This window comes from Trachypithecus francoisi, unplaced genomic scaffold, assembly GCF_009764315.1.
Source record: "Trachypithecus francoisi isolate TF-2019V2 unplaced genomic scaffold, Tfra_2.0 Contig01665, whole genome shotgun sequence".
Taxonomy (NCBI): Eukaryota; Metazoa; Chordata; class Mammalia; order Primates; family Cercopithecidae; genus Trachypithecus; species Trachypithecus francoisi.
This window is the reverse complement of record NW_022681447.1, coordinates 691,124-707,139: the sequence shown is the minus strand read 5'-3', so window position 1 is coordinate 707,139 and position 16,016 is coordinate 691,124. Positions and strand designations below refer to the sequence as shown.

Here is a 16,016-nt window from a genome sequence, read left to right as displayed (position 1 = left end):
CCGCCAGGCCTCAGACCCCACGCAGATCCAGCCACACACACGACCGCCTGCAGATACCACAGCCCTTTTCGTTAACCCAAAGCCCCGCACAGGCGCACTGCCCCACACACATGCTGCACATGTAGTGCAGCCCCACACACCCACAAGCCCACTCGCAAACAGACCTACACGGCCACACAACTGCCCTCCGGACATTCAGCCCCACGCAGGCACAATCCCATACACACACAACCGCACACAGGCGCAATCCCACCCACGCAGTACCTCACGGAGTCGCACAACCCCCCTATAAACAATCGCACAGACACACAACCCCACGCAGCGCCGCATCATTCAGTCCCGCCGAGACCCAGAAACACATTCACAAGCTTGTATCCAGACCCCCCTCCCTCCAAGCCCCGTGACATTCACTCGTAGGACAGACCAGAAATATACAGCCACACTGATACACACACGGACCTAAACGCACAGCCAAGACCTCACCCGCAGGCTCGTAAGTCACTGGAAAAATATTAAAGCGTTCCCTCCCTCCCCTCCTATCTTTGACACACACACGCCCGCGCGCGCGCGCGCGCGCGCACTCTCACACTCACACCCCCAGTCCCTAAGCGCCTCGGAGCCTCGCAGCCGGTGACCCCGAGGCCCCGCGGTGAGAGCCAAGGGAGCGTCTCCCCGGCGCCCCCTCCTCCTGCTCCCTTCCAGAGCTCATCACTCGTCCCCCCGCCCGCCTCCTCCTTCCCTGCCCCTCCTCCTCCTCCCTTCCCCCGCGTCTGGGGCGCGGGCTGCGCGCAGCCAAGCCCCCTCGTCGCGCGCCCCTCCCCGCGCGCGCCCCGCGCCAGCACCGCGCTTACCGAGTGGATGCGGCCACGGGGCCGTCTCTAATTACCTCCTGTCCCCCTGCGGCCTGTGAATAATGGCTACTGAGGGCGCTCGCAGGGGCTGCTAAGAAGGAAACGCGGGGTGCGAGAGGCGCGGCGCGCGCGGGAGCGCGAGGGAGAGGAGCGAGCCTGGGGCCGCTGCGAGCGGCTGGCTAGAGAAAGGAATCGTGCGGGCGCTCACATTTGTTTCTCCCAAGGATCTCATCTGGCCACCGAGTTCTGGAAGAGGCGAGAAGGAGAGCGTGCGCGAGAGGAGGAGAGAGACGGCGGGGGAAAGGGAGACGGCGAGACGCGCAGCGCCGGCGCCCGGGAGACCCAGGAGGAGCCCGCAGGTATTGTTGGCGGCGGAGCTTTGTGTCTTCGGCGGGCCGCTGTGGGCGCCAGGACTCCCCGAGCCCCCGGCCCACTGCCGCGCGCAGACCTGCCCCGAGCCCGGGGCTGCAGGCTGGGGTCGCCGCCCGCCGCGGACACCCCTCCCGCTGCGCCGGGATCTTGGCTGGAGTTGCGGATTTGCCTGTCTGGGGGTTTTCCACGCTGGTTGAGGGAATCGGTCTCAGGAGAAGGAATTTTTCTTCCTTTTTTTTTGGCCGCTTTTGGCCGCAGTTTGGTTGTGCTGGGGATTCCCCCCCCCCTTTCCTCCACAAAGCATTGGTGAGCGGTCTTGGCGACTGTGGTATTGGCGGAAGGCATGGGGCTGAGATGGCGGGGCTGGTGGCCGCGGATGGGGAGGCGAGAGATGCCAGAGAAGGAAGGAGTTCTGTTCAAGTTCTCAATCTGCGCCCCGAAGCTGGTCGGACCGGGGAGGGCGATCCGCGCGCCCGATCCTGCTCCGGGCAACCGGTGGGAAACTTCCCGGGAGCGCGGCCTCCCTGGGGACTCAGCGCCCCTGACGCCTCCAGGCGCTTCCTCGGGCCGCTGCGGCCCCTCCTCGCCGCCCGCCAGCGCTTAAGGTCGCGCTTTCCCCACCCCCGCCTTCCTCCCTTCCCCACCCCCGCCTCCCTCCCTTCTCCGGCGGCTTCCGGATATGGACAGCGCTGCAGGAGCGGCTTCAAACACTTCCCCTGGAGACCCCTCCCCACTCCCCGCACAAGAGCCTGCCCAGTGGCCCCCCCTGCCCTGCGCCCCAGTCTCACGCGCGGTCGAGTGGCCAGGCTGACAATGAAATCTCGCACCTCTGCCGTGGGGGAGTGGGGTGGGGAGGAGGTCCCTCCTGGGGCTGCTGACCCTGGGCCTTCGGCAGGGAGAGGGGGCTCCCGGGGGAGGGGCTTGTTTGGGTTAGAGACGTCGACTTGGGATGGCGCCGGGGCAGGGACGGGGGTTGGGGGGTGTGCGCGGCAAAGGCAAGAGGCTTGGGTTCGCGGCCGGGGGTCGTGGATGGCAGCCCCTCTTGGGCTTGGCGATTGGCTGGTGACTTTAGGCACGTCGAGGGCCCCTCCAACCTCAGCCTCCTCCCCTCCGGTACAATGCGGTCTGAAAGAGGTGATCCCGAGGGTGCTGTGCTTGTGTGACGAAGTGTTTGTCTCCTGCGATCCTCAGCAGACGCTGCTCCGGTGACCCGGAGATCCGGACGCCTCGCCCCCTCCCTCGGGGCCGGGAGGAGGGGAGGATGAAGGGGGAGGAGAGTGGTGGGAACTTCTCCTTTCCCACTGCGGCCATGGGAAGGAAATGCTAGCCCAGAAAATTTCTGGGGTCCGCAGTCCTGAGGCGGGGACTCAGTCCAAGGGGGGACCACCGGGTCAGAGGCTTCCTGGCACTCAAAAGCCCCCAGATTCTTTTGCTCCATCGGGGGATGCAGAAGAAGGGGAGAGGTGGAAGAGCGAAGAGCTAGCTGGACTGGCATTGAGGGGTGGAGAGCCCGTGGAAATCAGCCTTAATTGGATTCCCAGGCAAGCAGCCAGGCGATCAAGGTGCCCCCTCCCCTTTTTCTTCCTGGGGTGGAGAGCCAGGTCCAGAGACACCCAGGCAGGTGAAGGCAATTCCTCTCCCTACTTAAAATGAGGATTCCTGGGGGAGAGGGGAGGCACCTTTTGAGAGGGAGGGGGGCGGCTAGACTGTTTTCAGGCTGTTCTGTCTCTTGGTCCAGGAATAGAGAGAGTTAACCCTCCCCCAGAAATCTGTCAGCCCCCACACAGCAGGAAAACATTGTTGGACCCTCTGACATGCTAATAGCGTGACACCGGCTGACTGGAGCTAGCAGATTCTAGTCTCTGGACTCCCCCTTCAAAGCCCGACAGGACCCAGCTGGGTGGTGCCTTGTTCAGGGACCTTGTGGGAGGCGGAAATCAGAGCCCAGAGAGGGTCAGGCAGCAAGGCAGTGGCCTTTTGGCCTGGAGGGAAGAGGGTTACAAGCCAGGGCCATCAGGGAACTGGAAGGGAAGTCGCCATGGGTCTGGGGTAGAGGGAAGGGAGAGGCCCTTCTACCCTTGGCCCAGGCTCCTGAGCAAGCCTTTGCCCTGCTCCCCACCCCACCCTTCCTGCCCACCCACTCAGCTGCAGGCCTGGCCATTAAAGGTGTCTGACCCATAGGTTGGACCTTGAGACCCTAGCGGCTGGGTGAGGCTCTGAGAGGCAGGACTGAAACCAGCAGGGATTCAATGCTGCTCATGCCCCGTGGCACAACCCCCTTATTTGTAGGGCTGCCTTCTCTTCCCCAGACCTCGAGTTTCCATTTTCAAGAACCTTTTTCTTCCTCTCTTCCTTGGAGCCCCCAGGGCCTGGCACACAGCAGACACTCACAGTGTCCTGTGTTTGTCCAGCCAAACACAAGAGTGAATGAATCAGTGATGAATGAATGAAAAGGGAAAGTTTCTCAATTGGAAGCCTCTAGCCTTTGTGTATTTTTAAAAATCTTTTTGAAATATATATTGTAAAATAGCGTTCAGAGAAATGCTGGAAAAAAAAAAGAGAAAAATAAGGTTATTGACAGTCTTAGCGGGCTCTGACAATGTTAGTATTTTGATGTAGTTCTTCCCAGTCCTTTTCGACTCGGTGGTTGGTTTGTTTTTTAAAGACTTTGTCGTCATTCTCTATATTCAGATGTATATCCTGCTTTCTTTGCCGGCATAATGTGAGCCTTTTCCTGTTTTGTAACCAATGCTTCATAAACACCATGGTTAATGTCTTCAGGCTTTTCCAATCAAGTGGATGTACCATAATTTACTTAATATTCCTCTTTTGTCCAACATTCTGGATGTTCCTGATGAATGATGTAGTGGATATATTTTGTGTAGAGAGCTTTTCTTGATATTTAAAATGATTTGCTCAAAATGCCACTGCTGATGCCGAATGCTCTGACTGCCTGCAGTGGGAGAAACGGCTTCTCTAGTTTTCCCTGGATAAGTGGGACACTATTTTTCCTTCCCCACAATCTAGAATCTTCCACCAGAGCCGAAAAGAGCCTTGGCAATGAATCACTTATCTGACCTCCCTCCTTTGACAGAAGAGGAAGCCAGAGCCCAGAGAGGGGAAGCAAGTCCCAAGGTCACACAGCAGTTGCTGGGCTATGCAGCAGTAAAGACCCAGCTACTGATTTGCCGTGTTGGTTTTCACATCTGAAAAGATTCCTGAGGTCTTTAAGGCTGCCCATTTCACAGATGGGGGGACTGAGACCCCAAGCTTACCCCTGGTGCCGCCAGCTGGAGCCCCAGACAGGCTTCTTGGCCCTCCTAGGCCACCCCCGACTGGGTGTGTTCACAGGATTTGGTGGCCACAGGCTCCTTGTTGCTCGCCCCACCTACCCACCACAGTGCCCCTTCCTCTTTGCCATCCCATTCTCCAGACAAAAAGCTGAGGATCCAAAGCAGATGCAGTGAGGGGGTGGGACTGTAGGTCCCACCTGGGGACCCTAGTGGTTGCGTCCCTGCCCCATGCCTCAGTTTACTTGTCAGAGACCTAGCCTTGGATCTGTTCAGGAGCAGAGGCAGGTGTTGGCACAGATATGTGGTATGAAGGAGTGGTGTGGGGGATGTGGTGTACCTTAAGATCTCTGGCCTGAGATTCACCCCAGGAGACCCCCTGGGGAGAAGCGAAGGAGAGAGAGAGAGAGAGAGAGAGAAGAAAGAGTGTAAGCAGAGGCAATAGGAGAGAAAGCAAGGGATTAGAAAAGCGGGAAGGGAGTTGGAAGGAAGAAAATGGGGAGAGGATAAAGAAGGAAAAGAAAAAAAGATGTAAGTGAAATGAAGAGAAAAGAGAGAAAGCCCCCTCATCTTGAAGGCCTCATGGGGCACCCAGGGAAGTGGCTGGGTGGCATCACTCCCAGTGCAGGTGTCAGGCTGGCCATCTGGGTGGGCTGTGCAGGGCCCAGTGGAACAGCTGTTTGGGGGCCAGAAGTGGGAAGGTCTGGCCAGTGGGTATCAAGAAGGCAAGGCCTGGAAGTGATGGCTTCTCTATTTCACTAGGTCCCTCATGGGGCAGGTGGTAGGACACCCCAGGGGAGAGGCTTTAGGGGTGCTTGTGGGGGACAGGGTAATTGTGGCTCTGACTCCCCATCAGAGGACAGGGACTTTCTTCCTCCTCCCCTGCAGTACACCAACCATCCAGGTTGAGAGAAAGCTGCTGTGAGTGTGAGCATTTGGACATTTCTGTGGTGTATCTCTGTGCTTGGATGCACCCCCAGGGACATGTGCATCTGTGTGTGCACGTCTGTGTGTGTGGTATGCCTGTGGGTGCCTCTGTTTTTGTGGTGTGTTTGTGTATGTGTGCACATCTGTGATCCTGTTTGTGCATTTCTTAAGGGGTTTGTGTGCCTTCCAGCTTGGGCATGTGTTGTGCATGCATGCCTCTGTGTGTGTGTCCCCTCTGTGGTGTCAGTCTCTGATCCCATTTGCATTTCTGGGGGGAGGGGAGGGTGCCCCCGAGTTCGGTCGTGTGTGTGCGTGCGCGTGCATGTGTGTGCATGTCTGTGTGTGAGCACACTGTTTCCTCCTAATGGCCCCAGGAGGGATCCAGGCATCAGGCTTTTGTGCTGCTTCAAGGTTGTGGCTGGGTGCGTGAAGGAGGGGGAAGGCCTTCCACAGGGAGGGGTGGGGTTGAGGGAGGCAAAAGAAAATCTTAAAAGACCGTCTTCCCTCTGGTCTCCAAGGAGATCAGCCTGTGAAATGATCCGCACGTTAATTAAAAACGATTATATCCTGATTGAGCCATTCCTGCTCACATCCTCCAGCCAGGGAAAGGAAGAGGCTGAGAGCAGAGGATGCAAAATGGGGTAGGGTCCAATGGCAGGGCACAGCCAGGTGGAGCCGCAGCCCACGGAGGGGAGCACAGGCTGGGGGAGTCAAGTGGGAAGGTGTTTAGGGGCACGTGCCCAAGTCTGATTGGAGCTTCTCCTTTGGATTTTAGGGACTCTCTTCTGGTGGTGGTCTCTGAGATCCCAGGAGTGGGTGGCAGCCACCAGCCCCATGGATCTCCACTCATATGCCAGGCACTGAGCTTGTTGTTTGCACAGATCCTGCAAGTCAGCACTTGTGGTTCCAGTTTTACAAAGAAGTGATGTGCTTGAGGTCATGCAGCCAGGAGTTAGGAACCCCAGATTGAACCCAGTCCTCTGACCCCAAGGCCCAGATGCCCTTCATAGCTCCTAGCTGCCCCCAGATTCCCACCATGAGCCCCTACCTCTGCAGGACCCCTGGGAAGCTGGGGCCGACAATGACAAGACCTTCTCCATGGCACCCCTGAGGTGGTTCCTTTCTGAGGTCCAAGCAGCACAGGGCTGGGAGGCTGTGATGTCCATTCACGTGGGGAGCTGGGTGACTCACTAGCCTGGAGCAGCCCTGGGCTGACTCAGGTCACCTTTGCCAACCTGGGCAAGGCCTGCCTCTCCCCACCTCACTCCTCCCCCACACTGGCTCATGGTTCCACGGCAGACCAGCCACAGGTGCCCCGTGAGGCTCAAGACACTGTATCCACACTGCTGGGTACCTGTGCCACGCCTTTTCTGGAAGGAGTCTGGGCCTGGTCACGCCGGGCCTTGTCTGATTATCTGTCTGCTGTAAGCCCTGTAAGGACTACGGTGGTAGAAAGGAGTAGTAATAACAATAAACCAGGCGACCCTCCACCTCCACCCCAGCATCAGGTGTTGCGGGGTTCACAAGCTTGACAGATTTCAGCATTTGTGGGACCTGCCTGCTGCCATACTTCTGCCAACTCCCACCCACCTATGTGCCTCCTGTATGTTTCCTGAGCCCAGCTTCTCTGAGAGGAGGAGACCCACTGTGGCTTGGCCACACCCAGAAACAAGTGAGATCGCTGGCCATGAGAGGGGGCTTTTTCTGCTTCTTTGAGCCTCAGTTTCCCCTTTGTATAATGGGGATCATAGCTTTTTCCGGAGAGAACTGACAAGAGTAAGGAAAACCAGGTCAAGTTTGTTCAAGTGCCTGGCAGCCCTGGAACGCACACAGGAACTCATTTGTGCATTTGTGCACCTGTCCGTCCATTCAGGGCACTTGTGTGTTGCCGTGGCAGGGGCCTTGGGTTTGCTGGCTTCTGGGGAGGGACACACACTGTCACATTTCAGTGCTTTCTAGGAGACAGTCTGGGGCTCAGGTGACTGTCATCTCCACATGAGCCTCTAGGGGGCAAAGATGCTCATTGGACCCACCTGAAGCTATGTTATCAAAGGTAGAGTGGGAGAAGGGAGAGATGTTTCTGCTGGGGTAGGTCCTAGTGAGATTTGCTGAACCTGGTCCCACATCTTAGCAGGAACCAGAAACAGTATCATGAGGGATCAGAGGGGCGGGCAGAACAGGAAGTCAGCATCCACCTGTTCCCTAAGGCAGAACTGCGAGAGAGGCAGGCAGATGTTCACTCATTCCACAAAAAGCCCTTTGCACTGAAGCAGGCAGAGAGACCCTGCCTGTGCTGGGTCATCCCTGCAAGATGCCACCTTTCAGGAGCAGTTTTTGTGATGTTGGTATCTGCCTTCCTGCTAAATATCCCTTTCCTGCCCTTCCCAGGGCCTGAAATACTTCTGTTAGTCACTGCCGAGGTCAGAGCATGGAAGGCCCTGCTTAAAATGTAAACGTGTTACTTGGAGGAGTGATCAGAAGATGAACTCATGTTTGCATAATGCAGGGACCACCCACCCCTAGGCCCCGCAGGGCCAGATAGGCAGCGCTGATGAGGATGTGGTGGCTGCCTGGCCCTCATGGGGCGCGGTAGCTCAGCTCTGCCAGGGCAGCCATGGGGATGCAGCCCGCGGCGCCTGTTGCCCACTGTCTCAGGACCAGGATTCAGATGTTGACATGATACTTTCTGGTCTGTATATGTTGTCACCTAATTCAGCAGCGCCCCTACGACCAGATTCAGACCCGGGGCCACTAGTGCAGCCTCCTGGCTTCATTGCTCCTGCCCAGTGGTCACTATGACCATCCTGTAATACAAGTGGGGCAGGGATGGCAAAGCTGGAGCTCCCAGAGGGGAGCTCCCCTGCCCAAGTCTAGGCCAGTGAGGCCCTGCCAGGGCTGGGGTGTCATATGAGGTGCTGTCACCAGACTGGGGGACCGAGGCACAGGATGAGACTTTGTTGACCTAGGAGGGTAGGCTGGAGCAGACCTTTCCAAAGGTGGCACGGGGCAGAGAGGCAGAGAAGCTTCGCCAGTGCCACTCTGCTGTGGGTGTCCCAGCCACAGGGGCCTTACTTTGGGCCCACTCGCAGTCTGGGACCTTGGGCCAGAGTCCCTGAGTGGCTGAGAGAGAGCCCTTTCTAGGCAGCAGGGCAGGCGATGCCCAAGGAGGCAAGCTCTGCAGGGCCCTGGGAACTGCCAGATGCCAGGCATGGTACCAGCCTGGTGTGCTTCTCACACCCACCCAGCCCTTGGTAGCCCTCCTAAAGGTGAGGACGTGGGAGCAGAGGGGCCATACACACAGGGTGTCGGGACCAGCCTGAACCGGGTCAGCCTGACCCTGCGCTTGGGGCACCCGGCGGCCAGGCCTGCCCTGCACATCTGATTCATGCTTCGGTTTACAGGCTGTGTTTCGTTCTCTTCAGTCCTTCCACAGGGGCTGCTGATGGCCCTAAGGGTCTGGCCGAGATGCCCTGGCCAAAGCACCCAAAGGGACAGGGGCTGGGTCTCCAAGGGCAAGCATTTTGCTGCAGAAGGAAGGATGTTGGCTGCAGGACAGAGCATGCCAGAGGCCCGGGGGTGTGGGTGGCAAGCAGGTGGGATTGGAGAGGCGGAGGCAGGGACTGAGGTCACAAAGGAATCTGGGCCTTGACTGCTTGAAGGGTTTTATCTTGAAGGCAATAGGAAAAGATGGGTGCTCTGGGCGGTGAGCAAGTCTGGAGCAAAGTCTCAGCAGTGGGAACACACAGGGACAATGAGGAGAGGCTCAAGAGGATCAGAAGAGGACCCGGGTGGGGCCTCAGTTTCCTCCCTGGGAACTCCTGAGTCCTCTGGGGTGTGGGCTGGATGAGGGCAGCCTCCCTTCTCCTGGAGCTGCTGTGCAGGCCTGGAACGCTGGTCTAGAGGGAAGCAGGGACCTGACCATCTCCCCAAGCTCTTGCCTAAGCCCAGAGCAGCTCAGCCTAGCCCTGCATCCCCTGTGAGCTGAGCACTGGGAGGGACTATTCAGTCTCGGCTGGGGAAGTAGGTGATGGTCCTGGGGGACTGATAATTAAAGCTCAGCAGATTATAATTCCCTGAAAGAAAGCTCAGCACGGAGAGGAAGGAACAGTGCCCAGAGCCTGTTCTCAGAGCTTGGTGCAGGCTGGAGGAGGATCGCTGGGGGAGGCGGCGGCGGGGGGAGTAAGAATGATACCTGGAACCATCGTGTTCAGAGCTTCCTCTCGGTGAGGCCTCCTAGGTGCCCAGCCCTGGGCACTTTGCTGTTTCCAGTCTTCAGACCCTCCTTGCCAGTGAAAGATTCCTGCCATCCCCATTTTACAGATGAAGAAACTGAGGCTTGGAAAGGTCTGACGACTGTGGTTCAAGGCCCATGGCTGGTAAGAAGTGAGCCTGCGGCCGAACCCTGGGCTATGTTGGGAGCGTTGGCCTCCTTACTGAGAAGAAGGCACTGCTTAACTCGGACAGAGGCTGTCTGATGGCGGAGTCCTAGGCAGGCCACAGGCCTGAAGCAGGAACAGATTGGAGCAGGGAAGATCTTCTTAGTACTCCTCAGGACGCTCCCCATGTTTGTGGCCTTCTGTCTGGGGGAGGGTGATGGGATCACGGGTCACACTGTGGTGACTGGATCTGCCATTCACTTAGTCACCTGCTGTGTGATGCCAGGCAGGTGACGTCCTTCCTTGGGCATCTCTATAAAGGGCTTGTGTTCTCCTGGGGTTTGCAGACTTCTTTAAGAATCTCTTCCTCCCTCATTCATCCTACAGGTCCCAAGTGAGCCTGTTCTCATGCCAGGAGCTCCTGGCGCACTCCTCTCATCACCTGCCGGAGCTGGGCTCTGTTATCATCCCCATTTGACAGAAGAGCACACCAAGGCCCAGAGGCTACTGCTGCCCGGCGGCCAGCCTTCTCCTCACCAGTTAACCCTGCTTCGTGCAGTCCTGCTGCCCAGCTGTTGCTCCTGCCTGTCCCCTTGGCCCTGCCTGGAAGACCCTCACTCTCCCATGCCCTGTGCAGAGCCTGCTGCCTCCTCTGCCATCTCTTCCACAGAGAGGCCAGGGCTTGAGCACACAGGCCAGAGGTTGTCCTCTGGCAATGCCCCCAGGTGGGTGCTGTTTGGCCAGCCCAGGGTTTTAACAATAACATTGGATTTCGCATACAAATTCTACATTTTGCTTCCCTGAAAAAAAAAAATCGGGTCGGCATTGCAGGGCCACACACCCACAGGGCACTATCGGCAGAGCTGCCACAGGGCTGCCACCTTCTGAGTCACCTGGTTCCCTGCAGTGCCCACTTATGTGCCAGCTGGGCCCTGGCACTCTGGAGCTTGCCACCCTGCTTAGACCTGGGTTCCTGCCCTGGCATCCTGGCTTTCCCTGATCCAAGGCAGATTATATCTTTGAAGCTCATCTAGTAAATGTCAGAACTGAGAAACTGATTCCAAACTGAGTCTTGGTGTTTTCTGAGAATTCTCCAGGCCAGAAAGAAAAAGAAAGGGTGCACCAGGTGCGGGGCACTGCGTGGGGAAAGATAAGGAGGTGTGAAGGGACGCAGAACGCTTTGGGAATAATACTGTGTTCTCCTTGCCTGTTAAGTACTTGGTTGGCAAAGCCTGAATACTAACACCAATCAGATTCTGCTTGTTCTGTAAGATGATTCATTCATTCCAGGCATTCAGATGACCCTCACAGCATCTCTGATAGAGTACCATTGTGGGTGCTTTTATTCTCATTTTCAGCAGATGAGAACACTGGATCTCAGGGAAGTGACATGGCATGCCCCAGGTCCTAGTAAGGGCAGGACCCTGACAAGAATTCTGACTCCTGACTCCCAGTCCAGTGCTCGTTCTCTCTAAAACACTGAAAAAATTGGCTCTTCGGTAGGCTTCTTTCTCTGGTGCATTTTTTTAAATGTTCCTTTAGTTAACATGCGGGAGGGATTTCCATGTTCTCGTACATAACCTTTTGCTGAAGTGACAGTGTGCGATAAAAGGGTCCCAGGAGAGCCGGTGTAATTTGGGCTGTGAGGGACAGAGAATACCAATGCAGAAGCCTCTGCAGAAGGCCTGGCTGCTCCTGGGGGCTGGGGGACCTGGGGCCCCCTCACCACCCAATGCAAAGTTCTGGCCATCTTGGGCCCTGTGACCACGTGTACATTCTGATTTGCTTCCACTGCTTGGTTTATTTTTCTCACGTTTTTGGGTGAGGATCTTGGTTCCTAGAGGAGAGAGGTCTAGGCAAAGAGAAAATGAGCATCTGGGACAGGGGGAGGGATTGAGGAGGATGCGTGAGGACAGACATTGAAGCCTTGTTTCTAGTCAAGCGCTGGCTAGTTGCGGGGTGTCACACAAAGGAGTCCACATAGAAGGCAAACTGAAGGGCATGTTCAAGTGCTGTTCACGCCTGCCTTTAGCCCCCAAGGACCGAAAAAGGGGCTTGACATAGCGAGACCCTTTCTCTACAATTTTTTTAAAAAATTTAGCCAGGCATGGTGGTGGGTACCTGTAGTCCCAGCTACTCCAGAAGCTGAGGTGGGAGGATCACTTGAGCCTGGGACGTCAAGGCTGCCGTGAGCCAAGATTGTCCCACTGTACTCCAGCCTGGGTGACAGAGCGAGACCTTGTCTCAAAAAAATAAAAAGTTGGGGGGATGTTAAGGAGGTTCCAGTTAACTGTGGCTGGTTCTAAACTGGGAGGCTTAATAAATGGTAATTATCCTCCTGTGGGAGCAGACCAGAGCTAACCAAGCCCACCGGGAATGGGGGTCATGGAGACAGACCCCCTTTTCCCTCCCACCCACCTGAAGGCTCCAAGAATTTCCACTGCAGAGGTGTCAGGGACAGACCTGGTGCGGACCAGCGGGCCCATCACCTGCTTCCTTCTGTGCCGTTCAGCGTGTTTAGGTGTATTACATGCCTGCCTGCGTGTCTGCATGTGAGCTCCTTGGACACACGGGGGCACATATCTGTGCTTGCATGTTTGTACATCTAAGTGTGTGTATCTGCATGTTCTGACACCAGCTCGCGACACCAGCTCGCCCTCCACAAAGCTATTTCCAGGTCCCGTTCCCCAAGAACAGCCGTCCCTCTTTGCTTTCCCACCTGACATGGGGCAGGGAGGAGAGAATCTGTTTGAAATCTCAACAGGAAATGGGCTTTGCACCTCCAGAGAGCAGGACTTGCTTGTGTGGACAGAGGTGACAGAAAGGTTTCCGTTCCATCCAAAGAGGAACTTTCTGTTTTTTTAATTATTTTTATTATTATTTTTTTTTTGAGACAGAGTCTCGCTCTGTCGCCCAGGCTGGAGTACAGTGGCCGGATCTTAGCTCACTGCAAGCTCCGCCTCCCGGGTTTATGCCATTCTCCTGCCACAGCCTCCTGAGTAGCTGGGACTACAGGCGCCCGCCACCTCGCCCGGCTAGTTTTTTTGTATTTTTTAGTAGAGACGGGGGTTTCACCGTGTTAGCCAGGATGGTCTCGATCTCCTGACCTCGTGATCCACCAGTCTCAGCCTCCCAAAGTGCTGGGATTACAGGCTTGAGCCACCGCGCCTGGCCTTATTTTTTTATTTTATTTATTTTTTTTTTGAGATGGAGTCTTGCTCTGTCACCTAAGCTGGAGTGCAAAGGCATGATCTCAGCTCACTGCAACTCTGCCTCCCGGGTTCAAGCAATTGTCCTGTCTCAGCCTCCCGAGTAGCTGGGATTACAGGCGCCCACCACCACACCCAGCAAATACTTTGTATTTTTAGTGGAGATGGGGTTTTACCATGTTGGTCAGGCTGGTCTTGAACTCCTGACCTCAGGTGATCCACCCCTCGGCCTCCCAAAGTGCTAGGATTACAGACATGAGCCACCATGCCCAGGTTTTTTTTGAGACGGAGTTTTGCTCTTGTTACGCAGGCTGGAGCGTGATCTGGGCTCACTGCAACCTCCACCTCCCGGGTTCAAGTGATTCTCCTGCCTCAGCCCCCTAAGTAGCTGGGACTACAGGCATGCGCCACCACGCCCAACTAATTTTTTTTGTATTTTTATTAGAGTTGGGGTTTCATCATGTTGGTCAGGCTGGTCTTGAACTCCTGACCTCAAGTGATCCACCCACCTCAGCCTCCCAAAGTGCTGGGATTACAGGCGTGAGCCACCATGCCCGGCCCAAAGAGGCACTTCCTGTCATTCAGAAGTGGTCTAGAAGTGGCCTGGGCTGCTTTAGGAGGTAGTGGGTGCCCCATCTTAGGTGGGTAGGTATGCAAGCAGATGCCCAACCTGTGCCTTCCTCTCTTTTGTGGTCCCTTCTAAGCGCAAAGTGCCTAAGGCTGTGTATCTCTCGGCGGCAGTTCTGAGGTGGCCCTGTCTTGCCAACCCAGCCTGGTTGGAGGGACTGACAGGGCTTCTACCCCTAGGTGTCCCCTCAACTTGGCCCACGAGAGGCCTGAAGAATGTGGGGGACTGTGATTGTGTGTGTGGGTGTGTGATGTGTGACAGTGGACTTGTTTGTGTATCTGTGTTATGTGCGTGCGTCTGTGTACGCTGTGTGTACTTGTGTGGGTGGGGCTTCAAGGGTTGAATGTGGATTTGTATGTTGTGAGTGTGCATTGCGTATGGCCCTGGAGGAGGGGGCACATTTCTGGGCTGTGTGGATATTGAGTGAACTGTGAGTATGTGCACTTGGGCCAGTGGAGGTGTTTGTGGCTAGAACGTGTCTGGAGGGAGCTGTGCTGAGTCCTGGGAGGCTCTCAGTCATTCCAAACCCTGACCATTCATGCTCCCCCTCCCAGAGACCTTGGCACCTGCCAGCACTGCTCTTGACTTCGTCCTTGCTCTGGGATAAGAGCAGGCCCAGCAGATGGCCGTGAGGTCCCAAGGAACAGAGGAACGGGCAGGGAGGAGGCCCAGTCACTGCTTAGCTTCTCTGTAGATCTAGAAGGAAGTGGGTCTTTGTGTTTCTGCAGCATCTGGACCAGATGGAGAGACCTTTCTGGAGATGCCATGCACACTTCCAGATACAAGCTGGAACATTTCCAGAAATGGAATGTTTTTAGAAATGAGACATGGTGTTTCTGGAGACAGGATGAGGACGTTTCTAGAGAACAGATTAAAAGCATTTCTGGAGGAGGGGCATTTCTGAAGATGAAATGAGAATATTTCTGGAGAGGGTAGAGGGCATTTTTGAGGAGTAAAGATGGGGCTTTTCTGGATTCTGAGCATTGCTAGAGATGGGACATTTCTGGAAATGGAATCTTTCTAGAGAGAAACTAGAATACTTCTGGAAGTGGTGTGTTTTTGAAGATGATGCTGGAGTATTTCTGGAAATAAAATAGGGCACTTCTGAAGATGAGGTATTTTTGGAGCTGAAATGCAACATCTCTGGAGATGGGATGTGGCATTTCTGGAAGTGGAACGTTCTTGGAGTTAGGGTGGAGCCTCTGTAGACCACTGGCATTTCTGGAAATGGATTACATTTGAAGATGAGGGGGAATATTTCTGGAGATAAGATGGAGCATTTCTGGAAATGGAACATTCTGGAGCTGGGGAATTTCTGGGTTAAAATCAAGCATTTCTGGGGAGGAAACAGGTCATTCTCAGAGAAGGGACATTTTTGGATTGAGGATGGGACATTTCTAGGGAAGGAGTTTTCTGAAGATGAGGGAGTCACAGCTCAGCCTGGCTGTTTCAAGGCCACTTGAAGAGGCAATAGGTGAGGGTCTCAGGGGCCCAGAGACCCCACCTGCGGTCCTTGTTTTGCAGATGGCCCCGGGGAGGGTCTTGCCCAGACTCACTCCTGCTGAGCTGCAGAGGGGGCTTCTGAGGAGCCTTTCTAGAATGCAGCCTTTGCCACCCCCACCAACCCCTGGCCTGTGCTGGAATCCTACCAGAAGGAGGCCAGAGCTGCCCAGTCTTGCTCTTGGGGTCCCTACCTGCTTCTGGTGGGGTCCTGGCAGCCTCTAGGCTCACCACAGGGATAGGCAGTGACTGAATGGTTAAATTTAATTTAATTCAATTTTGTCAAGCCAGCTGAGGCTTGCTCCCCAGCCCCCTCTGCCAGAAGCCTGCACCTTTCCTCCATCCCCCTGCCCCATATCCCCCTACTTTGGGGATACCTGAGGCTGGTCTTATTGCAGCAGACAGATGGAGGGGGGTTGCAAGGCTGAACATGGGCAAGGGTCCAGGGCCCTTCTCGGGCTCAGCCTGATTTCAGGGCGGGGGACCCCAGCCACCTCCTTCTACTCCAGAGAAGCAGATATTGAGGCCTGTCACCACTTGAGCAGGCCTGGAGCCCCAGAGTAATTATTTCTCTTCCTTAATTGAAATTTCAGCCTCAGTGATCCAGCCTCAGAAGTGTAAGGCAGGCACAGAGACCCTGCCCCTGGCGGGGGGAGGGGGCGCCCCCTGCCCTGGCTCCAGAAGGAGGGTGGCAGTGCCATCCCAAGGGGGCAGGTGGCTTCACATGCTGGTGGTGGGTGTGAGGTGGATGGCTGCTGGTCAAGGAGACAGGGTCAAGGGGCCATGGGCTCAGGCCAGTATGGCAGCTGCCGTGGGAAGGTTGGGCCTCTCCCCCTGACCCCTGTCAGAGGAAGGTAAGGGGG

General features: G+C 55.9%; 1 protein-coding gene across 1 annotated transcript in view; it reads left to right on the top strand.

Annotated features, from left to right (window-relative positions):
• The window catches only part of RAI1 (retinoic acid induced 1), a 130,078-nt gene that overhangs the window by 41,906 nt on the left and 72,156 nt on the right, over positions 1-16,016 (top strand). The window contains 1 exon segment of the mRNA XM_033196529.1: positions 1,076-1,210. The gene's annotated coding sequence lies outside the window, so the exon portion shown is untranslated.